This window comes from Phodopus roborovskii, unplaced genomic scaffold, assembly GCF_943737965.1.
Source record: "Phodopus roborovskii unplaced genomic scaffold, PHOROB, whole genome shotgun sequence".
NCBI classification, from domain to species: domain Eukaryota; kingdom Metazoa; phylum Chordata; class Mammalia; order Rodentia; family Cricetidae; genus Phodopus; species Phodopus roborovskii.
Genome location: NW_026126648.1, coordinates 4,077,023 through 4,087,225, shown reverse-complemented (window position 1 = coordinate 4,087,225; position 10,203 = coordinate 4,077,023).

The following is a 10,203-nucleotide window of genomic DNA, read 5'->3' as shown; positions in this document are numbered from 1 at the left end:
GGAGGAACAGACCCTGTCAATGCTCCTCACGTTCTCCTCCACATTGGGCCAGACTTCATGTATATTGAACCCTGAGTGCTGAGAACTTTGGCGCTTTCCTACCACTCTCTCTCTTTCACAGCATCCGATCACGCAGAACAGATGCAGAAAAAGACTGACGCAGTATCCAGGCATGACATCTGTCACCTCCATCTCCATTTTTTTTTCTGTGGGGGGGATCCAGAATTATCCATGTAGCTTTTAGTTTCTGATAGAGGTCTTGCAAGTCACCTTCTCGCAGTTCTGTGCTGTAGAAGAAACGGGAAAGCTGTCAGTGCTCCACTTCTGTAACCTGTGGCTATCGTGCACGATCTTTGTAAAGGAACTCAGCACTGAGCAGAAATGCTGTCTATTGTGGCCAGTGCTGACACGTGTACTACTAGAAGTGCGAGGCACAGTCGCTGCAGGTTTGTACGTTTACTGTGGTTCTACAGCTTGTCTTTGGTTTAGTAAGGCAGGAATCACTTATTTTCTACTCTTACTACTTCTGAATTTTACTACACAGACAGGACATTTCAGTGTGTTTGTTTTTTGCTTCTTTCTTCTCCCTCATCCATAGAGCAGCTGCTAACTCGCTGCTTAAGTGGTGATGATTACAGATTATCTGGGTGCTTCTCCCTCTCTTCCTTTCTTCTTTCCTCTCTTCCTTCCTTCCTTCCTTCCTTCCTTCCTTCCTTCCTTCCTTCCTTCCTTCCTCTTCTTTTTTTGTTTGAGACAGGGTTTCTCTGAGTAGCTTTGTCCTGGCACTCACTATGTAGCCCAGGCTGGCCTTGAACTCAAAGAGATCCTCCTGCCTCTGCTTCCCAGGTGCCGGGTTTAAAGGCATGCCCCACCACCACCTGGCTATCTGGGTAATTTTCTAGTGTGTTTTATAATGAAGAGTTGAACTACCTATTATAGTCTCTATATCAAAAATGTCAAATTTGAAAAATATATTAGCGACACAATGACTGGAGAGTAAGGACACACGGAAACTGTGTGTGCCACTTTTCCATTGAGCGCCGGATTATGATGTCTTCTTCTGAGTTTGGGTTGACTTGTGAGTGTGTTAACACATGATGTGGAGCTGTGTGATGTCTGAGGTCACGAGCATGAGACAAGCTGGGAGAAAAGCTGTTAGGCCACGGATGTGGACACCGTCAGTTTCGTGAGGCATGAAATGCAACACTCAAGTCTTTCATATCTCCTACCCTGCTCTGCTTCAAGGGGATCCCAGAATGCCCCATGAGTTACAGCCTGTGCTCAAGAACAGAGCCCTGTCCCTGGATCACTTCTTATGGTCTTACCTGTAGAACCTCACATTTAAAATAGACTTAAGAAGCACAGGAGACAGAAATTGATGAATAAAAATGTTGACCTGGCATGCCTGTCTGTGCTCAGCTCTCTGTGCATGTGATGACAGCAGAATAATAGAGAATAAGTGTAGATACCCTGATACCAGTGACTCCTCTGTCTCTGGGGTAGCCTGCTGCCCTTCTGTCTATGTATGGAACCCAAGCTGGTCCAGTTTTGATGTCTCTTCAGAGCTAGTCAGTATTAGACTTTTATATTATAGGGAACAAAAATCATGTCTGGCCTGTGACAAAAGGCCAGAGAGTTTCACCTGGTCCCTTCTCTTGGGAGGTTCTCGGTTGTTCCTTTTGTATCTTAATCACCATGCTGTGGGAATCCTAGGCATCATGGAGAAGCTACACAGGAGTCCTATTTGATAGAGCAGACTGACATAATCTTCAGATCATTCTAGTTCAGTGGCTTGGTGTGACCAAAAAGGCATTTTGGAAATGCATCCTTCGGTCTTACTCACTGGAGCTCTGATCCCTTTGAGCCGTACCCGTCTTTTCAAGCAAGACTTTCCAGTTGGGACCCTGAACAACTTAGAGAAGACTCACAACTTGCCCACTAACCCTACCTGCATCGTTAACCCGCAATGTCTGTGAGCACAACAAATTAGTTGCCATTTTACCTCAGTAAGTTGTTTCATAAGATTTATTGTTGTTATTTTTCATTTTGTGTGTGCATGGGTAGATGGCTGCATATAGGATTGAGTGCATGAGTTCAGGTGTCCATGGGAGCCAGGGCCATTGCTGAGTCTGTACGTAGCCTCTTCGCTGGACTGCTTTCTTTGCTGCACAGAAGGGTTTCACTTCACATTAGTTTCTGAAAAGGAAGGGCACTACTCAGCAGCTCCTTGCCTAGGCCTAGGTCTTGATGTATTCCCCTGCATTTGTCTCTAAATTTACAGGACTTCAGGTTTAACATTTGAAGTTTCTTGAGCTTTTTCATGCCGGGCATTGTATGGTACTGAGGAGAAAGCTAAGGGGACACAGAGAAGTAGGGATTAGGAAACCTACTAATCACATAAGGGTCTGGCTCAGGAGTGGCAATGTAAAGAGCATTCACTGGTTATTTGACCTTCACATCATAGCTGAAAAGAGACGAACTTTAAATAGAAAAAGAGATCTATTCTCATGCAGTGTTTAAAGCAACTATAAAGGACCCCCCACCCAAACGCTATGTTTGAAAATACAACTATTTATCACCATCAGTCTCTCCCAGAGCAGATAAAATAAGTCCAGAGCAATGTCAGGAAAATGTGGGTGGAAGGTACAGAATTCAGAGCGGGACTATAAAACATTATTTGGGGACCTTAGGAGCACTAAAAGGTAGTTCTTCATAATTCCTGGGTAGAAAGTAATTTGATGGTCTGATGGTAGACCTCATTGTTCCTCTGGGTTCTGCTTCCAGGAATCTAAGAATGATGTCATGTGGCAGCCAGATCTCAAGGAAAGAACAGCTTATGAACAGATATGTGCATTTGTCCTTTGTGTAACAGAGTGGATTATAAATTGATACACAAGAAATGATGTTTTTAAAAACATTTTCCTTCTTTCTCTGTTATATTTGAAATTAAATTTATTCATTTATATTTACATCCTGATTGCAGTTTCCCCTTCTCCTCTCCTCCTATTCCCTCTTCGTGATAATAAAAGGCTAGTTATGAAATAAAATTTATGATAACTTATTATAATGTAATTTTAATGAGAACACTGTGTATAGTGTTCTTAAGAATATATTGTCAGAATCCCACAGTAGCTATGAAGTATGCTATAAGCAATAAATCTTGCCATAAGGATAGTTTATATGCCCTGTGTTGTGGGATATTTATATTTATACACTGTGTGAAAATGTATTTCTGTGATTGACTGGTATAATAATAAGCTGAATGACTAATAGCTAGGTAGGATGTACAGGCATGATTTTGAGGGAGAGAGAGGAAGAGGAGGAGATGAATCTAGGTACACAAGAGAAGCCAGAGACATGGAAACAACAGATGCAAGATGAAAGAGAGGTAGTGCCATGCGATGGAACATAGATTAAGACAAATGGGTTGATTTAATTTATAAGAGTTAGTTAGAAGCAAGCCTAAGCTATAGGCCAAGATTTCAGAATTAATAAGAAGTTACCAAGTCATTTTTTTTTTTGCATGCTGGCTGGAGGGACAAAAAAAGATTCATTTTATATGGCATCCAAATTGAGGCTTATATTTCCACATAGAACCTGAGAAAGCTTTAAAAATAAGTATCAAACACACAAACACAGAATTATACATGGCTTCCAAGTCCCATGGTCTCTCAGGCAGGCTGTTGCATACAGAGACATGGCTCCTGGCTGCAGCCTATGAGCTTGAGACAGTCAGTGCTATGCACGTTAGTTTAAGGCCTGACTCACATGGTCAGAGAAGACTGAAGGTAGTCAGTTAAGTGGTACAGAACAAAAAAAAAGTTTAAGTAGATGCAGTAAAACATGGGTACAGACAGTCATTAAAAAAAAAAAACCAAATAGTTTCAAAATAATAAAGTGGCCTTTAAAGGCCAGGTAAAGTGAGAAATACATCTGGGTCCTGTGTAGTGCTTTGTTGACTGAAGCTTTTGAATGTTGATGAGTGGACAGCAGCTTCTGAGAAACATTGGATTATGAGAGACATTGCTAAATTAAACCAGGCTATATACTTTAGAGGAGATGTCTTGACTTCAGAGTAGAAGTCAAGAAATGTGTTGCATCAGGTGAGAGGATATACCTTTGTTTCCACAGGAAACAAAAAGTTATGGTTCTCTAAAAAACAAATAATAAAGATCAGATTTGATTGAGGGAGATCTACTGATCATCTTGGCTATTGGTATAAAAAAGAAACTAAGAAAGACTATAGGACAGATGATGTATGTGCTGATCTTTCTACGTGGGAAAAGCTCAGACTGGATGATATATGACAAATAGTATTGGCTAAAGAGTCCTCATGACTTATTATTACATGCCATCTTTTCATATAGTATGGATAGAGGTTTTATAATACAGAGAAAACAAACTTATAGAGTTAACAGATGCCTTTCACCTGTTCAGACATTAAAAAAAATCTTGTAACTGACTTGTGCATACCACATATTCCATACTCGTGTGAATAGAGATATATATTTTACCTTTAAAAGTTTGTGTTTTCAGAAATAAAAGAACCCAACACTAATGAATGCAAGTAGCCCAGGGGATCCAGACTCTCAGAATGGTTCTTTTGTAGTTTCCTCAAAATTATGCATCCAGAACAGCTTCAAAGCTGCTAGCTGAGATGGTCCAGCCTAACAGATTATCTAGCCAAGAGTTCAGATGAGCTCTACACTTTTCCATCACATGGAGACTAAACAAAGATAATACAGCCTGCTCTCCCAGGACGTGACCATATCCCAGTTTTCTCAGGGTCTCCTAAAGATTCCATTGCCTCAGACAACAAGAAGCAGTCTAGAACACACTATACCCACATTTCCAAGAAATGGGATGGGGCATTTTTGGTCATTCAGTAGATTATAGATATTTGTGATCATTTATGGAGGTTGTTTGCAAATTATTACTGGTCATGGTATGGGATAAAATTAAGTAATGGAGGTTAGATTTAATGATCTCTTTATGAAGAGAAAAAGGGTGGTTATGGGAAGTATAGACTAAAAGAGTAGATTAGTGAATCTACTTTTAGACTAAAAAGCAACTACTAGTAACACGTATTTCACATCTCTATTGATTTTTGTATATTGATACAAATTTAAGGTTAGTTTTATAAGAACATACTCTGTATATTTTTACTCTTATCTAAGGTATTTTCTGTATGTTCATATGAATTTAAGATTAGTTATGTTATACTACATATATGCTTTACTCATATTTAAGGTATTATATAATGTAGAGTTCTACTGCTGGAAAGCTATTATTATATAACATTTATCACAATTAAAAATGTAGGTTCGTAATTAGTCATCTATAGCAATCAAACTTGTTATGTTAGGATTGCTTTCAAGATCATACAGAGATACTTTTAGATAAATAGGTTGCCTTCAAACAGTTCAGAGTCCTACAGGATACAGCATTTAAAATATTTGATAACATAAGAATTTTCATGACAGTATGGCACATATGTTATATGTTCCTGGCAGCTCTAATTTACTTTTTTTTTTAAGATGCTGTGAATTGAAGAACCTCCATATGGAATTTGCTTTCTATTTGTCAAAACTAGCCATTTGTACAAGAAACTGCCCTTGCCTTGACTGCTGTCATTATGCTGTCCAATTTGGATGGGCAGGACACAAATGAAGGTGACTACAAACTTTGCCAAGGCAAGGTAGGACGTCCTTCAAAATTCCTTCTTTGTAAGAAAGTGTGTCTGATGTTCTGGGCCTGTAGGTCAAAGATGGATATTCCAGCATGGTAGAGGGATTTTGGGTTACTGTCTAAGCAGCCAGCTGTTCTTGTTATTTCTATAGCTTTGGAATTTGCTTGCTCTACACTTTCTGGTTGCTGAGGTAATATTATATTCTTCTTGGGTCTTTGATGTGGTTAAAGACTGAATAGCTATAGTTACAGTTGTCCTTGTTACCAAATTCAGAAATTCAGAAAAGTAATCACAAAAGAGGTGTAGATTATATAAGGTTGAGAAACATAAAAGCTTAAGCTGTTTATCTAAGAAAATGTTTTGAGGTCTGAAAAGACAATTTGGAGTTGGTAATACAAGCAAGGATGGAAAGTAAATCAGGCTTTTGACTCACAAAGATAGGATAGATAATGAAGTATTTTCTCTGAATTTGCCAAATACAGTCAGACTGGATATTGCGAATGCAATTCTTACCTGATAATTGTTCTTACTATACATACATGGTCTTACTATGTTAGAATAAAAACCATTTCCTTCTTATTTAGACAAAAGAGAGAAATGTCATGAGCTATTTATACACTGTGTAGAAAATGTGTTTCTGTGATTGGTGTAATAAAGCCATTAGCTAGGCAGGAGATGTAGGCAGGGCTTCTGGGAAGAGAGAGGGAGAAGAGGAGATGAATCCAGGGACATAGGAGATGCCAAGGACATGGAGAGGAAACAACGGATGCAAGATGGAGGGGAAGGAATGCCACATGGTAGAACATGGGTTAATTTAAGTTGTAAGAGTGAGTTAGAGGCAGGCTGAGACTTTAAGTTTTCCACATCTCATCCTACATTAGAAAAAGAAGTATCTGTAGCATACATGTATATTGAACCTATATCCACATGTATACATGTACACATATGTATATACACATGTGCACACACATATATACCCACATGAGAATGATCATGTACATTCTTTAGTGAGTTTTCTTAAACCATCTATGGCCACTCGCATAGGGTCGCACCACCCACAATGGACTTGGACCTCCTATGCCTATCATTAATCAAGACAATACCTACTGGCTTGTCTACAGGCTAATATTACAGAGGCATGTTGTCAATTCAGATTCCTTCTTCCCTGACATGTCCAGATTTGTTTCAAGTTGACAAAAACCAACTAGCACATTTCCTAAAGCACAGTATCTGTTTAATGGCACTTCTCATTTTAGTCTTCAAGGGAGGGAATAGGAAAAATGTGCCACCATTTAGCAAGGATTCCTTCTATCCATTATAGCTAGACACTGGACCCAAAGATATCATCTTACCAAACAGCATCTGCAAGAAGTTTAGTTGGGTTTTGATCACATGGCATAGCATCTTGTTTCCAGAAGTCCTAATTTATATGTCTCCACATCCACTAACTTTTGAATTGAGAGTTTACCCAGAGCTTTCTTAGAAAAATGCCTTTTTTTGTGTGTTTTCTATTTAATTGTAAGAAAAGCAGCAGAGTATATTCACAGAGAAAGAATTGGAGATAAAAAATATTCCTTAGAACTGTTTCTTTTTCTACCTTGGACCAAATAAAAGAGAAAAAAAATCCCTGGAGTTTTTTTTTTCCTCTCTGCTACAGAAAAGTGCACTCACACTGTAGGATGCACTGTTTATAAGATAATGCCTAGTGCCAAGTATTAAACTCCTTTTATATTAGATGTCAGGGCTTCACAATCACCTGAAGTAGCAGAATTATCTTGTGGAGTAAGCCACACACTATCTTTTTGAAGAATATGTTGTGTTCTAGCATGGAACGCCATTAAAAATAACAAACCACATCAGTGGCAAAGGCTAAAAAATCTCCAGCCAGAGAGACAGAATGAAAGTTGGAATTCTTTATATCCCATGGCTCTGGGTCAGCCACATCAAAGTCTGCAATGCCAAACAGTCTGTCTGTTTCCCTGGATGTTTGCCTACGGCAGTGCTCTGAGTTTCTGTTGTCCACTAGAAATGGCATATATTTCATACATTAATGTTAGCAGACACAAGAAGCTTAGAGGACTCGTGTGATGGCCTCACAGATCTCTTGCAGAGGACTGCTGACTGAGGTCACCTTGATTCCCCACTCTCAGTTTTAGGGATATGCTCACACCTAGTTTCATTCTCTCTTCTGTATTTAAAGCCTAATAAGTGAAGAAATGCACCTCGTTCCCATCAGTTTATGTGAAGAAATGCACCTTGCTCCCATCAGTTTAAGTGAAGAAATGCACCTTGCTCCCATCAGTTTACGCTCTCACTCCTGTCTTAGTGAGTGATTCCATTGAGAGGTGACTTGGGTGGTTTGTAGGACTCCTTTAGTTTTTCGCTGGGTTTACTATATATTTTAACAGGCCCTTCTGGATTACCTCCTGTTATCCGAAATTTCTTGTAGCTCCCTGTGTTGCCAGCTTTCTGGGACCGAGACAAATACCTGAGACAAGCCGTTTACGTGGAAGAATGATTTCATTTGGCTCATGAACTCAGTCTGTGATTTGTTTGTTTTCTTATTGGGAGGGTCTTGATCAGGCATCGCATCATCGAGAGGAATATATAAGGTGATGTGCATAGCTACCTATTATATCACAGGCTGGAGCAGCAGCGGGGAGGGGGGAGGGGCTGAGGGGCCCTATCTCCTCTGTGAGCATGCTCTAGATAACCGAATTCCCTTTTATTCTGCCCACCTGATGAAGGTTTCCCCATATCCCCATCATGGGCTACTGACAAAAGTTTTCCCATGTGGGCATTGGGGCAATATTTAAGACGCAAACAACATCACAGCATTCTTCACTGTCTTAATGGCTTTATCTCCTTTTTTCTACTTCATACAGTTGGCGATTGCATGTTCTTGCTTACTTTTTAACCTCTTTCCACTTGCAATAAAATCTCTAAGAAGTCTATGACAAAGAATTTCTTGTTTAAATCCCTGGCCCCAGAGGAGAAGGTGGCTTTTTTTTTTTTTTTTTTTTTTTTAAGAATGAAGGGTTATGAGAAAACAAACTACAATGTCTCATTCAAGGTTGCCATGTTTTTCCTTGTCAAAGATTCTGGTCATGCAGCAGAATTCCAAAGATATCTTCTAGGTTTAATAGAATTTAGTATAGGTTGGGTAAGTGGATAAATCTTAAGTTCTGTGCATTCTCTTCTATTTATACATATTTTTAAAATGATTTTCTTAGGTGGCAAACCCACCACCCTAAATTCAGAATATTCTGAATTCATCTAATTTAGTTAAGTAGAGAACATTGGGAGTTTTTGTTTTTCTGACATAAAACACACAAAGTGAAGGAAATCTATCATTGTTGAGTTGGTAAAGAAAAGTACATACATAGATTTAGGGTTTTGCACTTGTTTATAAGCACATCTTGTAAACTAAACTGAAACAAAACCTTGATAATTACTTTAAAATTCTTCAAATGGAATTTTCAAGAGAGAGTAGGCTTCCAATGGCAGTGTGATTGTGTCTGTGCATCTGAGTCTTCAGCTTAGATCACGTTGCTTTAATTTCCTGAATGTATTTACCTTGGTTGTAAGACAACATTTAAAGCCATTGTTTGTATGCAGCATGGCAGCTAGTTGATCTATGGTGGCATGGCGACTCATAGCCTAGCTGCCACAATCTTTTTGAGTTCATGAAGCACTTATTCTCTGCAAAATTACCAAGGAATTTTTATGGTAGAAGTTGCTATCTCATTTCAATTTGCAAAAATTAGTTCATACAAGCTACAGACTTAAATCCAAAACATAAAATCAATAAATTCTTTCCTCCCAAACAGGAAAATATCTTTATAATATTGAGGTTCATGAATAGTTTCTATATAGGATTCAAAAAAAAATAAAGAAATGCCATTTTTTTTTTGGTTGTTGTTCATCAAAGACCTTATTAAGTAAGGCAACCAACTGGCATGTTACAGTCTCAGAGAGAATCTCTTCAAAATATTTGTTTTTATTTTATTTGTTTGTTTTGTGTTTTGTTTTTTGCCTTTTGCTTTTTGAGACAGGATTCCTCTGTGGCTGTGAAGGCTGTCCTGGAACTAGCTCTTGACGACCAAGCTGGTCTTGAACTCACTGAGATCCACCTGTCTCTGCCTCCTGAGTGCTGGATTAAAGACATGCACCACCACCACTACATTGGTATCATGAAATATTCATCCTGAAACCATCATAAAACTGCATATATCACAATTTAAGTGTCTAGAGAATCTATTATTTATAAACAGCAAAAGTTCATGTATATGTAACAATAAACATTAATAACCAGCATTTGTAAATGTATCCTCCACTGTCACTCAACATGGAAATTACCATGCTGGTTTAAATCAGTATCCAGTGACTAATGTGATTAATATGAACTCTAATTAGCAAGAATGTAGGTAATACAAATTCCCTTATAATAAAGATGGAATAGTTATTGCTCTAAATACTTTGGAAAACACTTTTTTTGATATTTTTTCTTTTTT